Genomic DNA, 22,627 nt, shown 5'->3' with positions numbered 1-22,627 from the left:
TGTGATTCTGTGACTGTTGGCTTATTGATGACTCTGGTCACACATCCAGCAACACATTTGTGGTGTATGATGCCCTTTGTTGGCCGTACAACAAGTCGGTGCCTTCCCACCCAACGTAGGGCAATTCTTTAGGTTTTATATCAGAGTAAGCCGGCTGTTCGCTGCAGCTTTCCTTAGGAACAGCTTCCCAAAATTGCTCGTCTTTGTAACTCTCCACAGTTCCTTGGGAGCACAATGTCTGCATGTTTGCTTTAAAGGGATAGCTGCAGCTACCCACAATGTTAGCACCATTTAGCCCTTTTATGCAAGAGGCTAAATTACACGTTAAGTGTAGAAGTATAAATGCTAACTAATTTCAGAGAAGCACTGCGGCTGGGGCTCATACATAATTAAATTCCAGAATTCCAACGCTAAAATGATCTTAATGCAAAATTAAAGGTCCCATTTTAATAACGCCATCAATATTTTGAAGCTTTGGGGCTTGATATTTCAATGCCATTCAGCAAGAGCAAGAGCTGTTGTCTCAAAGGGAGCTCACAGCCGCTTTCTCCGTGGTGTATCCCCCGCGGGGGGCTGTTGGCACCAGGGGCTGGCTCCCCCCACATGTGTGCCCTGGGGCCAGCCTAGGTGGGATCAGGCAGCGCCTGCCAGGAGCCCCCAGGCGGTATCAGCCCAGCCTGGCCCCTGCTCCCACTGCCCCTGACTGCTGGCCAATGCCCCTCGGCACGGCACCCCAGCGTAGGGCAGTGCTGAACACAATGCCTCTCCTTACTGAACATCACCAGCCACGTGTCGCTGCTCCCCCTTTTTCTCTGCTGCAAAACCGAGGACGTGGCTGTCTTCATGGTTGTTGTTTCCATGGTTTTCCAACATTAGGCAGCTTTTACATTAAAAAAGATAACGGTTTGATATGCTGCTCGTTACAGTCTTGATATCTGTTGTGTTTATTTTCAGGGGATCTGAAAGCCTTTTCTTTGTTTCCTTCCAGTCTCTGCTGTTACCAGATGTTTTGTTTTTTTCAATGTTTAGTTAATTTTACTTATGCATTTAACTCCATCCAGGAGAAACAGTCACCAGCTTCTGGGAAAATGACAGAAAGGGAAAGGCAGGAAGCCAAGCCCTGGGTTTGCTTTGCTTCGTTTCTAGCTTTTTCTGTCATAGCCTGGCACTCCATCACAAAATGCCAGTTAGACTTACTGTAACATATTAACTCTTATTCACCATTAAAGCTCCCAAATCTTTTCGCGTTATGGAAGCTGCATGGGAAAGACGAACTTCAGAAACTTATTTCAGAACTTGTGAGGGATTTTAAAGGCTTAACCGAGCGGCTGTCTGCAGGTCTGAGGCTGAGGAGAATCGCATTATCTGGCTCCCGCGATGGCTGCTGCAGGTCACATCCAGCGCTCTCCCCCCTGCCCGCTGCACTCTCACTTGGCTCATCCGCAAATCGGGGTCACAGCTGGCCTGGGGGCCAGAGCATCACCTGGAAAAAAACAACCCGCATCACTGATGTGATTGTTAAACTTAAGTTAGGAATAAAAATCTGTAAATAAATAAATAATGCACACGTATATTATTTATCTTACTATCTTTATGTATATGAACATTATTTTGTTATATGCACTTTATTATATATATTTTTAACACGTAGACAACTGGATAATTTTCTTGAAAATGTGTATTCTGTTTTTCCTTATACATATTTCTTCTTACCTAGAAATAGATATATAAAGCAAATATGCATAACTATGCAAAATCATTACTTACATGTTTTATATATTTAATTTTAATGTTATATACAATATATTAAACTGATAAATATTATAGATATATTAGATATAGATATATTAGATGTTATATGTATAAAAAATGCAGCCTCCATTTCTGGTTAGCTATGTAACTACATATATTTATATGGGTGTAAGTACCTTGTTTTCTGCTGAAAAAAATGACTTCTATTCATTCCATTTGATCAGAAAACTCCCTTTTTAAAAAATTCACATACAAAATACATTCCTGCGAAACATTAAACAGCATTTCACTGTCAATGTGGTGATTCAAGATACCATTGCTGGAACAATCATGAACATTGAGCAGACATTTTATTGGATTTATTTGATAGCTTGAAACACTTTGAAGGCTGCTTTTAAAAAATACAAACATTTTATTGTGATCAAAGGAAAGCACTTTGATATTGCCAATGTTCTTCTTTTTAAAATTTTTGCACTCTATGGGAATTTGAGAAATTTCAATTTTATGTCAGTTTGATAGGAAATATATATATATATCATTTATATGGTACATATGATTTATTTTATAACATGTACAACATGTACTACATATCACTATATGATCACTACTGCGATTCTGTGATATATCCCATATATACAACGCAAACCTCACCTTTGGGTTGGGTGTTGGTGGGGGCTGTCATTGAGCTGTGCCCCCCATGCACTGTGCTGCCCCATGCCTGCACCTCTGCAGGGCTGAGGGGCGCTGAACAGAGCCCTGGGGACCGCCCAAGCCTCGCTTCCCTCTGCTTGAGCCACCTGGTCTCCAGTTAACTGCCAGTGAACCCCACCACAACTCGAGCCGATTCATCTCAATTTGCCTTGACCCAAATTCGCAGATTTTGCCCTGGTGGCTGCATTTCTCACAGGCTGTGCTGGTGCTTGCAGAGGAGCTGGTCCTGTGCTGTGGGTGCTGTGGGGATTTGTCTAGGAAGAGGCACAGAAACAATTGGACGTGTTATCATCACAGTGGCGCTGTGAAGAAACACTTCCAAGCTGAGTCAAAACTCACACCAGCTAGGGTTTTATATCATATAATATACATATTATACATTTCATATAGACTACATAATATATACGCTCCAATATATGATGCTATGTTACGTTATATATAATATATACCTATATTCCTGTGCGAGGCCGCAGGAGTGCGCTCGCAGTGAAGGGCTCTGGGTGACAACTACCAGGACACAGTGGAAGTTCTCAGAGCATCCTTCCTGCTCCGTCGGGCCTGAGGCACAAACACGAGCACGGTGCAGGGAGCTGTGCCCCACCGCACACGTCCCATCAGTGTTACACGGGGTTTGCCCATCTCTTGCAGAATGCTCCAGCACGGCACAGGCAGGAACAGGCGAGGTCAAGGGCTGCAGTGTGCTTGGCACAGCCAGGCAGGAGGAGAGCTGCTAGGGCAGAGCAGAGTTAACAAGGTTGTTGTCTGTGGGGAAATTATAAAGAGCAGCATGCATCAAGTGGAATCAGCCCAGGTACGAGTCTCATTGGGGAAGAATTACAAGAGCACTTTAATGAGGAGCCTTTTGCTGTTGGGGAGAGCTCCCAGCACTCAGCCAGCGCTGGGCACTCAGAGGAATCTCTATCATGCTGTTACAGCAATAAATACCTCAAAGAATCACATTATTATGGAAAAGCTGCGATTTCAAGAAGCAAATTGGAAAACTAAAGAAATTAGTTGGAATCATGAGTGTAGGGACTAGAACCCAGGCATGAAATTCATGAAATTGAATCACAAAACTTCACGTAGCTCTGTCTGCCAGCAGAGGCGAGGCCGGGACGAGCAAGGCTCTGGGCTGCCGGGGGGAGCAGAGCCTGGGGCTGTGCCCACGGGAGGGCTTCCCTGCGCACACGCCTGGGCTTTGCAGGCAGAGAGGTTGGTCCCGCTGGTCCGGGCATTGATAAAACACCCGCTGGGAAACAATCAATAAAATCAAATCTTAAAAAATCGGTAAAGCAGCATGTAACTAAGCAAAATACACAAGCGTTGGCACTGCTCTTCTTTCACCTTACTTGCTTTTGCTTAATATTTGAGCAAACAATGAAAAGGAGATTAGAATATGTACTTTGATTGCCATAACTTTATTATAAAGCTGAAGATGTGTTTTCATTATACAAACCCCTGGGTTTTGGCCAAAGACACTGCCTCTGCTTTAGCTCAGTGTAAAAGGCAGAACTCGTACTCAGATGAGTGTTTGTACATGTTGTCTCTCTCTGAAACGCCTCGGTAATCCAAACAGGAGCTGGTGACCTGAACACTCATTTTTGCCTTGAATTAGCACACTTGCTCCCCAGTTTCCAGGAGGCCACGTGCCAAACTCACAGGCACTGCTGCGGGAGGAGCACACCCCGGTGCTGGGGCAGTGCGCTGCTCCCCACGGCTGGGTGGGAATCACCTCCACACAGAGAGACCCGAGAACGAACCAAAACTTCACATGGAGCATCCGAGGCCTGCTCTAGGGGGCAGCCCAGGTTCTGGTCCCCTGGACTGCAGGTGCTTGCCAGCAGCCCCAGCTCAGGGAAGGGCGTGTGGGGAGCCCAAAGGTGCAGGGTGAGGGAGCTGGCACCTGCATCCCCCTGGGCTCACCCCTCACTCACAAAGCAAAGCAAACAAGAATCCTCTACCCACAGAGACCTAAAGCCACCTTAAATCCTAATAAACACTCAGCTTCACCAACTTGTTGCTTTATCAAGCCCCATCTGTATTTATGATATATAAGCTCCCAAGCATCAGCCCAGCAACAGCCAGGGTAGCAACTGGCCCTAAAAGGACGAGAGATTGACAGGTAAACGCCCAAAGGCTTGACCAATGTGCAATTAAACAATGCTGATGGGAAGAAATCCTGAGCAGGGACCTTGTTTCTCCATGCAGCCAGACGATAGGTGCCTTTGTGGAAATGACTGCAGTGTGCTGGCTGTCACCTCACTGCCATCTCCTCCCCAATGAGGAGACGAGGGCTTGCCCTCAGTGCCTGCACATGACTGCAGTCCCCGGGGCCTTTGCCTCCTATGCTCGTTGGGCAATTACAGGGATTTCCTTCGCTGCCCTTGCCATAACAGCACACTATCTTGTGGAGAAACAGTAGAGAAATAGGCCAGCATCCTCCCCAGGAGCTGTTAAAACTATTTATTTATTTAATTGGTAAGAGCACCTGTCAGTTGGTGGAAATAACAATATATGCTTCGAAATAAGCACACATTATTTATCCAACGTTGCATATTATTTTCAGGCAAATAATACCATTCAAAAGGCTGTCTAAATATGTATTTGAATGAGTTAGTTGTTGTTCCAGACACCTGGATGAAATAATACATATGTTGAAAGAACCTTGCATAATGGATTTATTTTTTTAACAAATGCTAATAGAGTACCACAAAGAGCTCAACTTAATAACAATTTAGCAACAAACCTGAACAGAATCAGACGGTGTTCAAGGGAACTATTGTGTCACCCATACCTTTGCCTCTTCTTTTTAATTTATGATTATTATTATTAGCATCCTGAGACAGCTCGCTGTGTGCCTGTGGCCAGTTCCGTCATGTCAGACTGTGGCTGGGTTTTTGGGCAGATCGAGCAGCCGAACCATGGTTGTCTCACCCCATCCTCACCAAATTGTGCTCAGGGAGCAGCAGCTTGGCAGAGCTCTGCCACAGCCCCTTTGCTGTTACCCTGAACTCCGTTCCTCTTCCAACAGTCACCAGATTATTCCCAGGGCTGAAGCTCAAAACTATCAGTGTAGCAGCCCTCCATTATTAAGCAGGTTCTCCAACATAATCACTGCTATTTTAGCAACACGTTCCCTGGAATGATCAGAAACTAGATAACACATTTGTCAGTATGAAAATAATTTGGAGGGGGAGTACAAGGACAGTGTTTCTGGCAAGGATAACAATATAAACTGAGCCCTAGCTTCAGGCTGTGGCTGTCTTATAAAAGCATGCCAGAGCACCCCGCTCTGTGGTTGCTAGTAGGTAAAGTGAGAGTTTTAAATGCTGAGGCTTCCTGCGGCAGCAGGAGGAGAGCAGAGGTCCCAGACAGGCACCTGCGTGACCCATCCCAGCGCTGCAGCTACTTGCAGCCCTTGGGGCTCTTGCAAGCACTGCAGCAGCTTCATGGAAAGCGCCGCGTTCCCCAGTGTCCCCACAGCCCACAACTTCACGCAGAAAAAGCTTTCAAGTACGTACCACTGAATAAATTTTTCAGTGGCTGCCATCCATTGAATGGCAGAGCTCATAAAGCCCTCACTCTGGTTTCATGGATATCCCACTATGTCTCTGGCTGCTCAGTTTTGCCGTCATTGCTGTTATGGGAAAGGCAAAGTGGTGGCAGGCTAAAGACACACAGGGGATGTGGAGAAAAATCAGCCCTGCTCTGCCTGTGGCCTTGGGTCCAGGTGGAGCAGAGGCAAGGTCGTGCACCCAGGTTTTGGGCAGCAGCAGTCTGAAAACCCCGTAAGAAACCCTGCTCACTTGGTTTCCTTGGGATGTTTAAATACTTAAAAGGAAGAGTAAATGAGACAGAGTGGATTTACTCCTCGAGCCACCAGGGTCCTTACATGCATCAAATTGACCTTAAATGACTGGAAAGAAATCAAGGCCCTGGTCTATTGCTGATAATCTTTTTCCACTAGAGGTCAAGTGACGCACTGAAAGAGTTTCCACGGGAACTCTGTCCTGCAGGCCCTGGTGCCGCAGGACAGTGCAACTTGTGTTCCTGTACACTTCACTGGGCACAGACAGAAAAATGCCACATTTCTGGCATCTAAAAATGCCTGTTTGGAAATAAAACTGCTGCAACTTCAGCTGACATTCAAGCCATGTGCCCTGCCCATCCCTGCAGCTCCCTGTGCCCTCCTCGGGGCCAGCGTGGAGCACAGGCCGGGCTCCAGGCAGGGGAGGTTCGGTGCCTCCATGGCGCCCAGTCTGTGAGTGGCCAACCCTGGAGACCTTCACTCAGGTTTTGTGGTGCTTGACTGCACTCTGCTCCCACCTCCTTTTATATTTGAAGCCGGTGTCTCTGCAAGGAGACCCTTCTGTCAGCATGCCTCTCCCACAGGGAGGTGCTGTCAGGCACAGCTGCTGAGCTGAGCCAGCTCAGGGACACCGCAGCCCCCAGTCCCACGGAGGAAAAGCAGGGCCAGGACTACCTGCCCACGCTCTGCCTCGCTGTGTGGCATCCCCTTGGCAGGGGCCCCGGGGCCCCCAAGCCTCGGAGGCACATGGTTGTGCCTGGCACTATACTGGCCGAGTGAAGCAGGAGCTGCTAACACACCCAGGTCTTGTGGCACCCAAGGGCGAGCCATCCTGTCATTAACCCATGTGCTGAGCACCAACACAACCAGCACGAAGACCAGAGCATCCCTAACCCATACCCGCCCTCACCACTTACACGTGCCACCACAGGTGTTGCGATGACATAGAAGGCCTGCATTTCCAAGTGAAGGTGTTTGCCCCTGGGATTAAGCTATCCAACCGGAGCAGTATAAATTTGAGACCATAAAATCTGCTGCAAGTTTACAACAGTTAAGAAATAAAAGTCCACAAAAGCACATTATGCTTGAATAAATGGCTAGGTGAAACACCTCTCTGTGGCAAGAAGAGAGGCTGCCTGGAGGAGGAGAGCAGGGTACGTGCGCCTTGTGCTGCCTCGCCAGGCCCGCTGCTGTGCTGCGCCTGGCCACGTGCAAACCAGGGCTCAAGTGGAGCTAAATACCTCAGTGACTGCGCACACTGGAGGCTTCTTAAGAGATTGGTGTTTACAACAAGCCAGTAACTCTCAGCTTCATTGTACCACGTATTTGCAAGCAACAGGAGTAGTTAATAAGCAGGAAACAATGTGCTGTGGACATCCCTGTGATAAAGCCTGTTTGCAATTGCACTTTGTGCCCATGAATTTTCCCAACACTCATTCTTTATGTATCTGTTTGCTAAACAGACCTCTGCTGTAAAAGGTACAAAGCATTAAATGTCACCCGGATAACAAACTACTCACGAGCACCTGCAGAAAGCCGCCGCTTTCCTTCGCAACAGGGTGCAGGAGCGATGACAGAGGAGCTGCCAAGCGCCAGCTCTCCATAAACCAGCCGAGCTACACAGGCACATCTCTGAGTGCCGCACACCGCAGCACTTGGCCACGATTTTATCAGACTTCTGCTGCACATGGTAGCTAATGACTTTCCTTGTCCTCCCATTAAGCCCACACCAGCACCAGCCATGCACTACCTAGACCTGCAAGCCCCCGGAGGCCGTGCCTTCATCCCTCCCTGCCAGTGCTGGGGGCTCCCAGGGCACCCCAACCCTGCCAACAGGCCCCAGCCCCAGCAGTACCGGGCAGCACCAAGGGATGCCAGGCTCCTGCTCCATCCCACTGACCACATCCTGCTGCAGATCCCTATGGAGAGGAGCAACAACCAACTTGAATTCAGGCTGAGAGGCTTCCACACGGCTGAACAAAACAAACCACAAACTCCTCCAGAAATACCCCACAGCTTCAAACCTTTAACATAGCATCAGGGCAGAGACCAGCAGCAGATGGCTCATGAGGATGAGAATGCTTGTTTCGGAGGTCATGGAAAGTGGGATGGCATTGTACCCCCAGCAGACAGGGATCTGCAGGGGTTTGGGGAGCTGTTACAGATGTGCTGGCATCAGCAGCTTGCAAGGAAAGGGTGTATTTTCTATGCAGGAAAGATTGCCTTACTGCATAATATTAGCCAGAACCCATCCTTGCAGATGTACAATGAAGGTTATTTTTCTCTCATGGGCACCACTGTTCATTGTTAAATGAAATTTCATCAGCCATTTTATTTCACATATATTCAGTGCCATAAGAGCCTTCTGCAACACTTAACATTCAGCTGTAATTTTGATTAACCTGAATAATTTTGCATTTGATCTGTGCAAGCGTCACAAAAAGTAGTTATGTTTTCACTGCAGAAAAAAAAAAATAATAAAAATCACTTGATTATTGAGCATTGGGCTGAAGATTTTATAAATATGTATGACTCGTGTATGTGTGTATACCCACACATATGTAGCATTAGCTAAAAATGCATGGTTTATTCGTGTGTTGCACAAAGCCATATACAGACACGTAAGATCCTTGAAAGGATGCGGTCATTTGGGTTTTCATGTTTAATGGGCTGCAAGCTGGATGAGCGTGCCCGATGTGCCAGCTTCCCACATCACCTCACCGTGATGCTGTTGTCTCCTGTGGGGCCAGGCTCCCCTTCCCCTCCTTCCCCTCCTAGGGCAGACCAGGAGGTGCTGCATGCAGGAGCGCAGGCAGAAGGGACGCACCGTCTCGCTCTGCTCCCACGTGCCAGAGCAGTGCCTGCTCCCCAAGCGACGCTCTGGTTTGCTGCAGATAATGCTGTACAGAGGAATAAAGGAGGCAGCACAAAGCATGATTAATGCGCCCACTCCTCAATAATTACGCATAATTAATCACGGAGACAACCTACCTCAGCCGGCGGGACCTTTTACCGAAAGGGTTGTTAGACGTTGGAACAGGCTGCCCAGGGAAGTGGTGGAGTCACCATCCCTGGAAGTCTTTAAAAGACGTTTAGATGTAGAGCTTAGGGATATGGTTTAGTGGGGACTGTTAGCGTTAGGTCAGAGGTTGGACTCAATGATCTTGAGGTCTCTTCCAACCTAGAAATTCTGTGATTCTGTGATTCTGTGACCTCCTCCAGGCTGGGCACGGCCTGCAGGACGGCACCATGGCTGTGCCCTGGGCAGGGCCTGTCCCCATAGCACGAGCCAACGTCTCAGTCACCGGGTGCTGTGGCCAGAACACCCGCTGGGCTGGGCCACGAGGTGGGGAAAGAGGGAGAGGTAAGAAAAGTCACTGAGCAATCTGATAAAATAGATCTCTCATAGGCAGGAGGAAGGCAGAGAGAAAGGTGCAGGGAGGAACCACGGGAGGGGAGGTTCAGAAGGGCACAGCTCCTCCAGTCAGCCCTGGCCAGGGGCAGGAACAGAAGGACAAGACTTGGTGGCCACCAAAGAGCCTCCCAGGAGCAGTGCTGCCCCCCACAGTGGCAGCATCTGGCCCATCTCGTACATGAACAGACAGATGTCTTTCCTGGCATGCCCAAGGGCATCCTGTGGGCCCAACGTCCCACAGCAACACCAGTGCAGCTCCCAAACGCTGTTCTTCTGGAGCATAATTTCTCCAGGAAGCTTTCTAAGATGGTAGGGCACTGCCTCAGACAGCAGCTGCATAAAGCCATAAAACCGAGCTGGTGTGCGAGCTCAGGTACAGCTCCCGGTGTCAGACCCCCGGGTGAGGCAGGGAATGAGCTGGTGCTGAGCAGCCGTCCAGGCAGCCCTGCGGGCCGCCAGCATCCTCCTGCCTTCCTGCAGCTCTGCAGGGCTCAGCACCACGTGCAACACTCGATGGGTTTTCTTCCTATTAAACTGAATTTTGACAGCGATACCTTTTACTTTAAACAGGGGATTGAATAAAGGGAGACTGCAGAGGTATCCCAGCACTGCTGAATGCAGCGGGCCCAGGGGATCACTTCAGATGCTCCAGAGACTCCAGTAATAAGCTCAGCGAGTAACGTGAGAGGTGAAATTGGCCACCATCAGCTGGTGATGAAAGGCTTTTCATTGAGGCCAGACTGATTCTCGGCCCCTGGCTGCTCTTGGCCACTGTGATTTTATGCACCAGTGCAGATAAGGATGGGAGAAATTCACCAAAACAAAACAAAACAAAACAAAACACAGAAACAGAGCTGGAAAGAGATAAAATGGGCTAAGAAATACATTTCAATTTAGTTTGTGTGTGTGTGTGTTCCTGTTAGCACATTAATGTTACAGTTTGTTCTTCCTGTTTTCACACTACAAAATCACAGACCTTAACAAAAAAATATCTTCCATTTTCCTTTTTTTTTTTTTTTCCAACTTCTATTGTCTCCCCTTGCCCCATATTAGTACTGACAGAGCTGGGGGGAGGGGGGGGCATTAAGGCAACATAAAGAAGGGGAACAAAAGACAGGAAAGTGATGACCACAGTGACAAAAAAATAGAATCCTTGTTTCAGTATTAGAAGTTCCAATAAGATTTTTCTCCAGGTCAGGAAGAACACGAGAGTCATGGGATTAGTTTAAGGACTAAACTAGTCGTAACATTTGCACTAGCCCAAAGAATTGCCTTTATCCTACTTGTCCAGGACATTGAAGCTGGAAGCTGGGATATATAAGGCCTCAAAATAACAATGCTCCTTCATTTTAGTGTTTTATTTTTTAAAATGTACCAAACCCAGTGTCAGAGGCAAGCATAACAGCTAGCCTGTGCAAGGTGAAAGAACAATAGTTATGAAGTCAACTGTACGTTTTAAGTGATTTTTCTTTAGGAAAAGTTTATAATCGTATGAATTTAAACCCCAGGAATGATATATTGTAGCTCAACAAAGGCAGAAGTTTCCAAATGTGGTTGCAGCAAATGAAAAAGCATCGAACCAGAAGACCTCTTGCCCTGACGTTAAAACACTCGTTATGTGCAAGTCTCCTGAAATAGTTATCTGTTTTATTTTGTTCACTTAAAGCCAAACGCATGCTGTATCCCCAGTGTGGAGGCTAAACCTGAGCTGTAATAATTGGTTCACTCCTATTTGTAACAGTTTCTCATATTTGGAAATTACCCAACATTTCTCCTTCCCCTTTATTGATAACAGTGACTACAGGGCTGGAGGAGCCCCGAGAGGCCAGTGTACACCATCTCATTCAAACATGATGGATGGATTCGCTGTGGCTTTTTCTCTGTTGAAATTAAAATTAATACACTGAAAAATGATGTAACAAACTGCTTGGCATAATTGATTTCCCCAGCAGAGTTATCGTTTCATTGCAAATTCACAAGAGGCTGCCATAAACAATACTAGAGAGATTTAAAATGCTTTCTATTAATAGCTCCTTGGATCTCTCGCATATATTCTGAAGGGTATTTAAAAAGCCATTATAATAATGTTGTCATGATATATAGAAAAACGAAGGGCCTCTGGCACCATTGGGGTGGGCATGGGGGGGATCAGACCTGCCCCAGTGCTGGCACGGGGTGCGGGGCTCAGCCCCCCCTTGCCACCAGGAGGGAAACGTGCATGGACCCAGCCCTTGGGGGCCAAAGGTGCCTGTTAGCACCCAGATCCCCACGGCAGCCCGTCCACAGGGTTTGCAAAGGCACTTGTGAGCAAGAGCAGGTTTCTTTTGCTTTACCTCTTGGGAAGGATGCCAGCATTTCATCATTAAGGTGCCTCACATCATTACACCGTGAAAAACAACATATGGCACAATGTGCCTAAATGTCAAAAAACAGGCTCTACTAACAAAAAAAAAAAAAAAAAAAAAAAAGAGAGAGAGAGAGGGAAAGATGCCTCTGAATGATGTGTACAATACCTTGGCTGTGGCTGCAAAAGCCTCCATGAGCTGCTGCCCATGGTGAGATCTGTCCCTGCCACGTTCTGCCATGCTCTGCCAGCACCCACTGCCGGGCATCGTGCACACACAAACCTGGACATCCCTGGGCAGGGAGCACCCAACACCTCTCCTTCCAGCATGACAAATGAAGTGCATTTGCCTTCTTCAGCTGCCAGAGGTTGGGGCCCGACCAAGCTTCCAGAGCTGTGACTGGGGGCAACTCTCTGGTGTCTGCTCCTCTTTCACGTGCCAGAGCCTCAGAGCTGAGAGCGCACCTTGATGCTTCCGTATCCCACAGCACCCACACTGCTATCAAGCTGGGGCCTTTTTACCTCTTTCCAAAGGTGTTACCCAAAACACAGTGAACTCCAGTGGAGTTGCTGATGGCACATTGTAGGAAACCAGTCCCCAGCTACCTGCAGGGAAAAATTCTTATTTTCCTTGGAAAGCATGGCCAGCTGAGGGATGCATTAGAGTCCTTAGGCACACTAATTTTCAGTTGCACCTGGGATGGCTCTTGGGAATCTTTTCACTGTATTTTAACGTAGTTTGCTCACCACTCTAAATAGCACAGGGAAATGTTCTTTTCCCGGCTTTCACATGAGGATCTAGCAAAACGCTCGACTTTGCTCTGCAAAGATATTGCAATCTTCTCTGGAAGATATTATGTGTTATAAGAAAGGCCTGTGAAAAATATTAACTCCGTGCTTAGCAGAAATCAAATAAAGCCACAGAAGTATTCTAAAAAATGTAGGAGGGGAATAGTAAAGAAAGCCAGAAAACATTGTCAGGCCACTGAGCAAAGCAGCAGTGCACTGACCACTGAATATGGCACTAGCTGCTTGTCACTGGCCTGAAGAAGGAGCAGTGGTGTGCGGCAGACATGAAGAGCCCCACGGGATGAGCAGAAGTACAGGACACCTTTCACAGACAGCAGTAGGCAGGTAGCCTAAACCCTCTGCTCCCATCACAGCCCCAGGGGCTCAGGGACCACACCAGTCCATCTGCATCCTCTCCGTCTTCACCCAGTGGCTGGCGAGAGGAGTCGATGGAGATACATCAGGGCAGCGATGTCCTTGAATCAGACAAATCACTGGAGTTTTGCTGTTGACTTCAATGGTACCATGACAAGAAGGAAAGTTTGATCTATCTTGTGGAGGATGAATCTCAGCCCTTTCCTTAAGGAAGAAATATCAAGCCAGAGGCATGATTTATAACACTAAATGCACTGATATTATCCTGCCGAAAGCAATATCCTACAGAGAAAGAGGACAACTGATGGCAATCGTTTGTTCATGTGTCACTGGGCATTAGAAACAAGTCAGCATTAAAAATAAATCCAATTCATTTGCTCTGGGCTTATCTTTGAAAAATATGTTCATTCATCCATGATTTAAGTGCATTTGAGATCAGCCAGAGGAAGTCAATGACTTTGTAGTGTGTAATATAACGTATAGTAAAACTTCAAATTACTGGTTGCCAAGAAAGCTGTAGCTGGAGTCGTATATTGTGTGTGCTTACCCCTGACACGCAGCACTAAAACGAACCAAGGAGATCGATCCTGCGCCGAGAGGAGAAGACACCAAGGTGCAGCCCACAGGGCCCGTGCACCAGGATGGGGCTGGTGAGGGGCCTCCACCCCTGGGGGGGCTCTCAAAGCAACATTTTGGCGACAAGCAAAGGTGGGAGCGCTGCATGCTGCTGCTGCCGCAGGGTGCAGGCCTGGTGGGATGATCCATGGGACACCGGAGCCCCGGGGCCAGCAGAGGGGAAACGCTGCTGACAGGTAGTGGGAAACCAGAGGGAACAACACAGTGCTGAAAGCAGCAGCCCTACAAATCATCCTTCCACTTCATGTGACTAATCAATTATTCACCCTCACAATGAAAAGAAGCCTTACCGCTTACACACCGACTGTGCCAGGCAGCCACCAACACTGCTTCAAGGACTGGGGGATGGGGGTCAAATATATAAATAAATAAACACTTTTCTGGGGGTTTGAGTTTTGACTTTCATAGGGAATCAGCAAAGACCCCTCTCTCTGCCATAGGCCCCCGTTCTGTCCACTTTGTTCATACCTACACCTCCTACAAAAGGGCAGCTATCACAGCGTGCCCAGGTGTGACCCAGCCAAACCCAGGCCGCCCAGCAGCTCTCACAGCACATTTTGCTCTAAGAAAGGTCAGAAAATAGACAAACATCCCCCCTGAAGGTGCGCTCCTGATGTCCCCAGCCCTCTCTGACGCTGCGCAGCCCTCACGTCTCTGCCTGCCTCCAAGCAGAAGGGAGGCAGACAGCTCGCACAGTGAGGGCTCGTTACAGCAGCCAGTCTGGGGCTTGCTAAAGGAGAAATGAAGCACCCTTGATTACAGTCTAATCACACCCTGGTTCCTCTCCAGCCAGCTCTTGTAAATGCTTTCCCCTGAAGCTGATCAATGAGCGACAGGTTTTGTAGTCCAGCTGTAGCAACACAGGCAGGACGGAGGAGATGCTGGAGATAAATAAATCAAGTTTTCCAAAGCACATTACAAAAGGGCAAGGAAGCCGTGGCACCAGATCCAGGCTGAGGAGCACACCGACTAATGAAATCACATTGATTAATCTGGTTAAATATTTAATTAGGGTAGGAATGGTAAATTACCAGCTTCTTACAGCACAACGTAGCCAGAAGGGCGGTTCCCAGCACAGCCAGGCTGTGACAAGATTTTGCCTCCCAGTTATTTATGGGGTACTGAGTGGGATGTCTACCAGAACAGTTCTCTTCTGAGCCCTTCCTTTTTCAAATACATGCTATTAACATCACCCCCAAACATTACCAGTGAAAAGAAATTACAGAATTTGGGGTGAGTGCAGGCAGAGCTGTGGAGTGCTTCTGTCCTGAGAAGATACTGACAGGAAGGCAAGACAGAAGAGAGAGGCAAGAAGCGTGGCTTTTGCACTCTTTTCAAAGGATAAGAGGCTTACGAGGTGTCGAGCAGCTGCTGTGGCAGATCGAAGCCCTTTTTGATCTGTCCATACATCATCTGCGCTGCGGATTTCCTGATAGCAGCCACACAGACCACAGGGCATCACGCTCCTTGTCTGTCCTGCTCCTCTTGGAGCAGGAGCACTCAGGGACATCGCTCCTGGGGGGACACCCTTGGTCGTGTTACTCCCACTGCCATTGAGAATGCAGGGGATGAGACACATCTTTCAAGGCACCGAAGTTAATCTCCACCTCCTTTTGCAGGGCCCAGGCAAAGCCACTGAGATGTGTTGTTATTGACTCTCCAGACGCTTGGAGACATCGTTCTGTGGCTGCACATATCCCAGTTGCATTCTTCTTAATTTGGATAATCAGTGTACTGGTCTCAGAGCACCACAGCTCTTTTCCTTTCTTGCAAGCATTCACACAACACTCAGAGCACACAGAAGGCAGATCTCAGCCTATAAATGCCAGAAATACCAAAATAACCTGGCAGGTTGCATGCATTGGCTGGACGTTTTGCCACAGAAATGTGCAAACGCAGCTGCTGCGTTTTGCCTAGGAGGAAGAGCTGAACGATTGGGCACCCAAAGCAGTTGACTCCTGTCACATCTGGCCTTGCTCTTACAGCTGCACGTAGTGGGACTGACGGGAGGGCTGCACCATGCCTCTGGTGGGCAGGACAAAGAATGAGAGGCCCAAAGGATGACGCATTCCTTGCTGGGGAGTATCTCCTGGCCACCAAGGGGAGGGGAGATGGCTGTAAATCTCAGGGATGGAAAATAAGGCTTTGTTTCAACACCGTGTTTTAAATGGCTCCTTGCACACCAGAATGAAGTAAATGTCTCCACATACAATCATGGAAGGTGGCCAAGATATCTCCTACTTGCAGACAAAATACAATTTTCATGGTGAAAGATTAAATTAGGCTGGATACCCCTAGAATTGAAGAGGGGATGCTGATTCTCAGGACCAAATGTCTCTGCCAGGCACAGAAGGAGGGCCTCTCCTATATGCATCTTCATTTGTTTTGGAGGAGTTTGGCTCTTTTTGACCATTGGGTATAACACATCAGAACCAGCTGACTCCTGTGGCCCCTGGCTTTTTTCCTTTGCTCCTCCTGGCGTGTTAGCAGAGGCTTTCCCACCACAGCCCAGTGCTTATTCCTCTCTGTCCTCCCTGGACATGGACATTTTGCAGCACTTTTTCACCAGAATGACAAATAGGTGAAATTTCCCTTAAACACAGGCAGCGTGAAAGTTAATTAGGACAAGTCTTATTCAAAGCTGGCAGAAAAACGAGGGAAACCAAGAGAAGAAACACCTAAACCTGGGCTGCATTCAAAGAGCAGTGGGCAGCAGGGGAGGGGGGGCATTGTGCCCCTCTGCTCTGCCCCACCAGGCCCCACCTGGAGCCCTGCGTCCAGCTCTGGGCCCCCAGCACGAGGAGGATGTGGGGCTGTTAGAGCAGGAGCAGAGGAGGGCCATAAAAATGATCAAGGTGCTGGAGCACCTCCCCTGTGAAGACAGGCTGAGAGAGCTGGGGATGTTCAGCCTGGAGAAGAGAAGGCCCTGGGGTAACTTTATTGTAGGTTTTCAGTACATGAAGGGGACTTATAAAAAGATGGAGAGCAACGTTTTGCTCAGGCAGATAATGACAGGACAAGGGGGAATGGTTTTAAACTAAAAGAGGGGCATTTGGATTAGAGGTTAGGAGGAAATTCTTCCCTCAGAGGGCTGTGAGGCGCTGGCACAGGTTTCCAGGAGCTGTGGCTGCCCCATCCCTGGAGGGGTTCACGACCAGGTTGGATGGGGCCCTGGGCAGCCTGATCCAGCGGGTGGTGTCCCTGCCATGGCAGGGGGTGCACTGGGTGGTGTTAGGGTCCCTTCCAACCCCAGCTGCTCTGTGGCTCTGTTCTCACACTGTTTGCTACAAATTCTGCTTGCTCAACCAGAAGTCCAGCTGAACCAGGAGGGTCAGCCCACAGGCAGGGCAGAGGCGATGCTCTCCTTGGAAGAGGGAGCACAAGCAAGATCAGCCCATGATTTTTGGCTGTGCTGCTTCCAGCCCAATACTGGAAGTATCGGTATCGCTCCTCTTTCTCCACGTAGTGCCATGTGCAGCGCACACAGCCCTCGTTGCACGCAGATTCCCCTCTGCCCCCAGCCCTTCCTTCCATGGCAGGTACCTCAGGAGGGGAGCGAGCCTCCACCAGCCGCCCCCACCCCCCCCAGTCTCCTCTCACCTTTACTTCAGGCAGCGGTGTGCTTGAAAATTGTTCATACGAGAAGTTTTAATGGAATTAAGCCTCTTTCAAATTCCTTGTTTCAATTGTGCATCGCCTGGTTATCAAAACAGGAACTGACATGAACGCTGAAACACAATAAAATGCTCTGAAGTTGAGTTACTCATTCCATAACAATTACTCCCTTAAAGTTCGGTGTGATAAGGAGGCTGCAGAGAAAGGAAATTTCAGTGACTTTTGTTTCCATCTGGAAAGGTCAGAGTGAGCTGGACTTTGGGAAAGGTCAGCGTGGGCCCAGGAGCTACCCAAGGCGCTCAGCTGAAGCAGGCAGGAGGTTTTTGAAGGCTGCGACTTGTGGCAGAGTGATTTATGGCCCCTTGCTCCCCCCGGCCTCATACATCAGGGAATTGGCCTTGGTGGAAAAGAACCCCACCTAAATAATGGACTTTCCCTGCAGCAGGCTCGGTCCCATGCCACCCTAGAGCAGCAGGGGAGGGACAGGCACAGTGCATGGGGTGAGACTGCTCCACAACACCCCGTGAACGCCCCGCTGCTGCCTGCAGCTGGGAACTGCCGCGGCAAGAGGCCAGAGTGGGTCAGGGAGGTAAATCTGCATCTGAAAAGCAAAGAACAAGACTTTTTGTTTAGTTCAGGGCTAGGTAGAACCTTGAGGTGAACAGCTTTGATATTATTTTTAATGGGCTCAAAGGCAGCCTCAAAGATCTCTGTGCCCAGGCAGAGGCAACCTCATCTGGGGAGCCCCCAGGGGCTGGGCTGAGGGGATGTTAGCATCAGTGAGATCTCCAGGAATCGCCTCCTGCTTTCCCTGAGGCAGCAGGCCCTGACCACAGCATGCAGTTGCAGCGGGTCTGGCTGGTGGTCGGTGTGCAGGAGCTGTTCAAGGGGCGCTGCCGTGTGCTGGGCCTTCGCTCTTCTGCTGCCTGCAGCCGGACGCCATCCGTCAGACAGAGCCGGTCCGGCACCGCTTCACCCCGGGTTTACTCCTGCTCTCCAACGCTGACCTTAATGGTGTGATGAGCTAATTGGCACTTGTGGGACATACTAATAGATGCTGCAGGCACGCTGCCAAGTTAGTGTAAAATGCAGGTCCTGATTTCTTCCGACTGGGTGTTAAAGTGACCAGGAAAGGTCAATTGGAGATAAGAGATGGCTAATATTGCATAGCTCTCAAATGGGACTTATAATTTCATATATAGTGCTCAAATTGCTTTGCAAAGGTGACCAAGCATTATTTTTTAACCTTTCCAAGTGCTAGAGAGCCTGTTTCCCTCCTGTAGGTTACTGAAGATGATCTGAGCACAATGATTAAGACAGCTGTATCACGGAAAGCTGTTTCAGTATTACTGATGCTTGGAGAATCAGACAGAACTTTGTATTAGAAGAGGTAAAGAAATGAAAACCAATATTGCTCCATTACAGACATCAGAAAACAGAGTTTCAGACACATACGAAGGTGCAAAGGTTGAAAGCTATCCACCAGCACAGGAATTAGGTGCTCAGAGCCTGGCCCCGCTGCACCCACACACTCCCAAATCCCAGGGATTGCCATAAGCACTGAGGGCAAGCACTGAAGGTGCAGCCTCAGGGGGCTCTTCTGGGCTTCTCCAAGCACAAAGACACAAAACCAGTGGGTTTGGGGGATCTGGGCCTTGGTACCTTGCTCTGGCCATCCATTAGCAGCTCTGGCCCCTATCCCAAGCCAGGCATCCGGCCTGGTGGCACCAGCTCCACCAGCTGCACCCCTGTGAGCCATGAAATCCCCGCGCTGCTTTCCTGGGCATGGCTGCAAAGATGCTTAATGGCACTGTGTCGGAGGGGACACAAAGAAGAAATCTGCACAACAGCACCGCTGGGAGAGGAGAGGATGGGGAAGAGCAAGAAGAGCGATTCAGAGGCGGGAGCAGATGCATCTCAGGCTCCCGAGGGCACAAAAGCACGAAGACGAACAGAGGTCACTGAGGGCCTGGATCATGGCTTAAATTTCCATATCCATCCCTCAAACAAGCAGCATCCATATGCATTACAGCTCCTAAAGTTATTCAAACCCGAGGTGATCTGCTGTCACCCCTCCCTGTCACAGCCTGCCCTCGGCACCTCGCGGCTCGACCTCCCCCTCACCCCTGCACCCTGCTCCTGCCGGTGCCTGGGCAGCAGGAGGCACCTTAATGCTGGCCAGATCACATCAGACAAAGGAGGACAGGCAGCACAGAGTGCACGATGCGACTCCAAGCACCTCCAGCACTGCTCACCAGCCCGCAGGGCAGCACTGCCCGGGGTTGAAGGTGCTCCAGCCATGGCACCCAGCTCCCCACAGCCCCAGGAAACCTCCCTGTCACCCACCTCACCCTGGGGATCCACCTGGGGACCAGAGAGATCCGCAGCTACCCCCGAGCCCTGGCAGTCACCAGCCTCCCCGGCAGTCCCTGCTCTCACTGCAGTGCCCAGCGCAGGCTGCAAACCACCCTGCCAGGGGCAAAGCCAAATTAGTCACATTCCCAAGAGGGGCCGAATCTTTTTCTTGCTTTATTCTATGCATTTTTCTACCACCACCGCCCCGACCTACATTCCGCTCCTTTTGGTTGTTTTTCCCATTTTGTCCTTTTCCCGTTCTCCCCCTTGCCCCCTCCTCTGCCAGCCGCCCCCACGGGCAGCCCCGCTCCTGGCTCCTGCTGCAGCCTGGGCAGCCTTGCAGCCACCGACCGAGCAGCCTGAGCCCAGCAGCAGTCACGCCTGCTCCCTCCACCACCCCTAATTTGCAGAGTTTGAGTTTTTCCAAGAGGGTTCACCTCTTGGTTGTATTTTGAAGACAAAGTCTGGTTTGGTTTTCTGAAAAGTACGTTTTGTCCTGCACCAGACCATAATCTGTTGTGTAAGGCTGCAGTAGCTGAAGTGAACAGGAGCAGGCAGAGCCCGTGAGTGGGTCCTCCCAGCTGCTGGCAGCAGATCCAGCCCCCACCAGGACCAGGGAGAGCACCGCACTGCACAGTACCTGGGTACAAAAAGCACGGGAACACAGAAACTTGGTGAGACGCAGCCCAGAGGGCAGGGGAGCAGCAGAGGTGGAAACAGAGCCCACAGCATCAGGGAAACCTGATCCAGGTGCTACATCTGCGACAGGTCTGTGCCCAGCAGAAGAAAGCCAGGTCCTGCAGAAAACCAGCACCACCGACCTGTTCCCGTGTCACCTGCGCTTCAGAGCAGGTACAAACAGTGCCGAAGGAGCTGCGAAACACCGAGTTTGCAGGAGGAGCCAGGGGCTGCAGAGGGAAGTCATTCTGAGGCAGCGCAGGGAAAGCAGCCTGTACGCATGACTCGACTGCCAGCAGCAATCGCAGCAGCTCTGGGAGCGGTTTTGTTAACGCAGTGGCAGTGCGGCTTGAGCGAGGTGGAATCGTCTCACCTAACACACTGAACAGGAAAATGATTTGTCACAGAAATTAGGTTTTCACAGGCTGCATTACAGACAGCTATTAGAATATACTTAAATGCAAAACAATTGCTTCGAAGACGTAAGTAGAGCTGACAGTAGCGAGCAAAACAGGCCTTTCTTACACGCGGAGTAGCCTGCAATCGCGTTGTTTTCTAGTCTGTTACACAAAGAAAAGAATGATTTTTCACTGGGAAAATGTTTCTAGGGTGTAATTGCTTGGCACTACCCTTCATCAGGTGGATAGGAGCACTGGTAATATGGTATCAGGTAAGAAAGTCAAGGTCTTCAGGTCTCATATACATGCAAACCATGAACAAAATCATTGTCTCGGCACTACTTCTTCCTGCCCCAATACTCAGCACTTCAGGGTTACCCAGCCACCTGAATTTGCAGCTTCCCCTTAACAGTAATCTTGGGATGCAAGCACTATGAGCTTATGAGCACCCTTACAGGACACCAAGGAGTCACACAGAAGCCCCAAAGGGGAGGAATCGCCACCGCCAGCCCACAGACCTGCAGCGGGACCCGGAGCCCTTGCTCAGGACCACACAGAGCCAGGGCCCCGGGGCCGTGCCCCCACCTGCACCCCAAGGGCACAGCAGGGACAGCGATAATGGGGAAACAACTGCACGCTGTGGATCCTCCCAGATCTCAGACCTGGTGGTGGGGAGTCCCTGGGCTGTCCCTGTGCCGCACCGGGGACACTGCTCCAGCTGGGAGCCTTCCGCTGGCTTCCATCAGCACCCGCTTTGCACTTCAGAAGCACAACTTTTGCTGCTGTGAAAACTGAGCTGGCAGCATGAGCGAAATAACATTAGCTGCTAGAAAGGCTTTTGCATTCCTTATTTTCTGTCAATCTTCTTTTATTATGAATATTCCTCGGAGGGCTGCGGAGCCAGTCATATAACGCGAATATATTCATAAATCATCAATTCATCAACTGACAGGGAAGGAAAAAAGAGTCCATCTCTCTGTGACCGCTACCCAGGCTGGCTGGAGATGCGAGGTGGGATGCCTGGTGCAGGCAAAGAGGCCGGGGCTGGATGAGGATCCGTGCCTGCCCCCAGCCCCCGGCCCCCAGCCCCTTCCCCACGGGTGCCACAGGGCTCTGTGCTGACAGGCTGAAAGCAAAACGAGCACTTTGGCTTTGGCCAGCTGAGGTTTATGTGGTCACGGCCAAAGTCCTCTGTCTGTTTCTCTCCTAATTCCCAGTTTGGCCACTGCCATCCTCACCACAGAGGATGGTGAAGCCCCCACAGAGCCCGTGCAGCCCCCGAGCCCTGTGCTGCTTTGGTCCCACCATGGCTACCAGCAGGAGGATGCACAGGCAGGGTGAAGGAGGGACCGGCAGCCTGTCAGGGTGGCACAGTGCACACACAGCCTTCCCTCACCCAGCTGTGCCTCCTCAAATGCTGTCCTGTGACCCGGCGTGCCTCTTTGCAACCCCACCACCAACCCGGCCTTGCTGCCTCAGCAGCCCCGTGCCTCCCGCCCCTCGCTTTATTTTCACTTTGAAATCCCAGCACTTGAGACAATTGATGTGAAAAGCCCCCTCCCCCTGGCTTTGCCGCATCCAACGCTGTCAGAGCAGATGCACCGTCAAGGTTGAGTTCTCCAAAACAGCTGCTTGCAGCCTGAGACACCACTCTGAAAGAAAAGCTGTCGTTAGCAGGGCGCCCACAAAACCCACTCCTTTCTGTGCATGTGGGCATTGGGGTGGGTGAGGGATGGGGGCTCGGAGAAGAC

General features: G+C 49.8%; 1 long non-coding RNA gene across 1 annotated transcript; it reads right to left on the bottom strand.

Moving 5' to 3' along the window:
- Positions 1-68: 68 nt before the first annotated feature.
- LOC311437446 lies at positions 69-21,201 on the bottom strand. Its single transcript, XR_014693474.1, has 4 exons — positions 20,622-21,201; positions 2,913-3,190; positions 2,404-2,717; positions 69-1,483 (listed from the first exon to the last, which is right to left on the bottom strand). It is a non-coding gene; the product is annotated as an uncharacterized lncRNA (long non-coding RNA).
- Positions 21,202-22,627: the final 1,426 nt, after the last annotated feature.

The sequence above is a fragment of the Aythya ferina genome, assembly GCF_964211825.1.
Source record: "Aythya ferina genome assembly, chromosome: 5".
Taxonomy (NCBI): Eukaryota; Metazoa; Chordata; class Aves; order Anseriformes; family Anatidae; genus Aythya; species Aythya ferina.
Note: the sequence above shows the minus strand (reverse complement) of the source record. Positions and strands in the feature narration are given on the sequence as shown.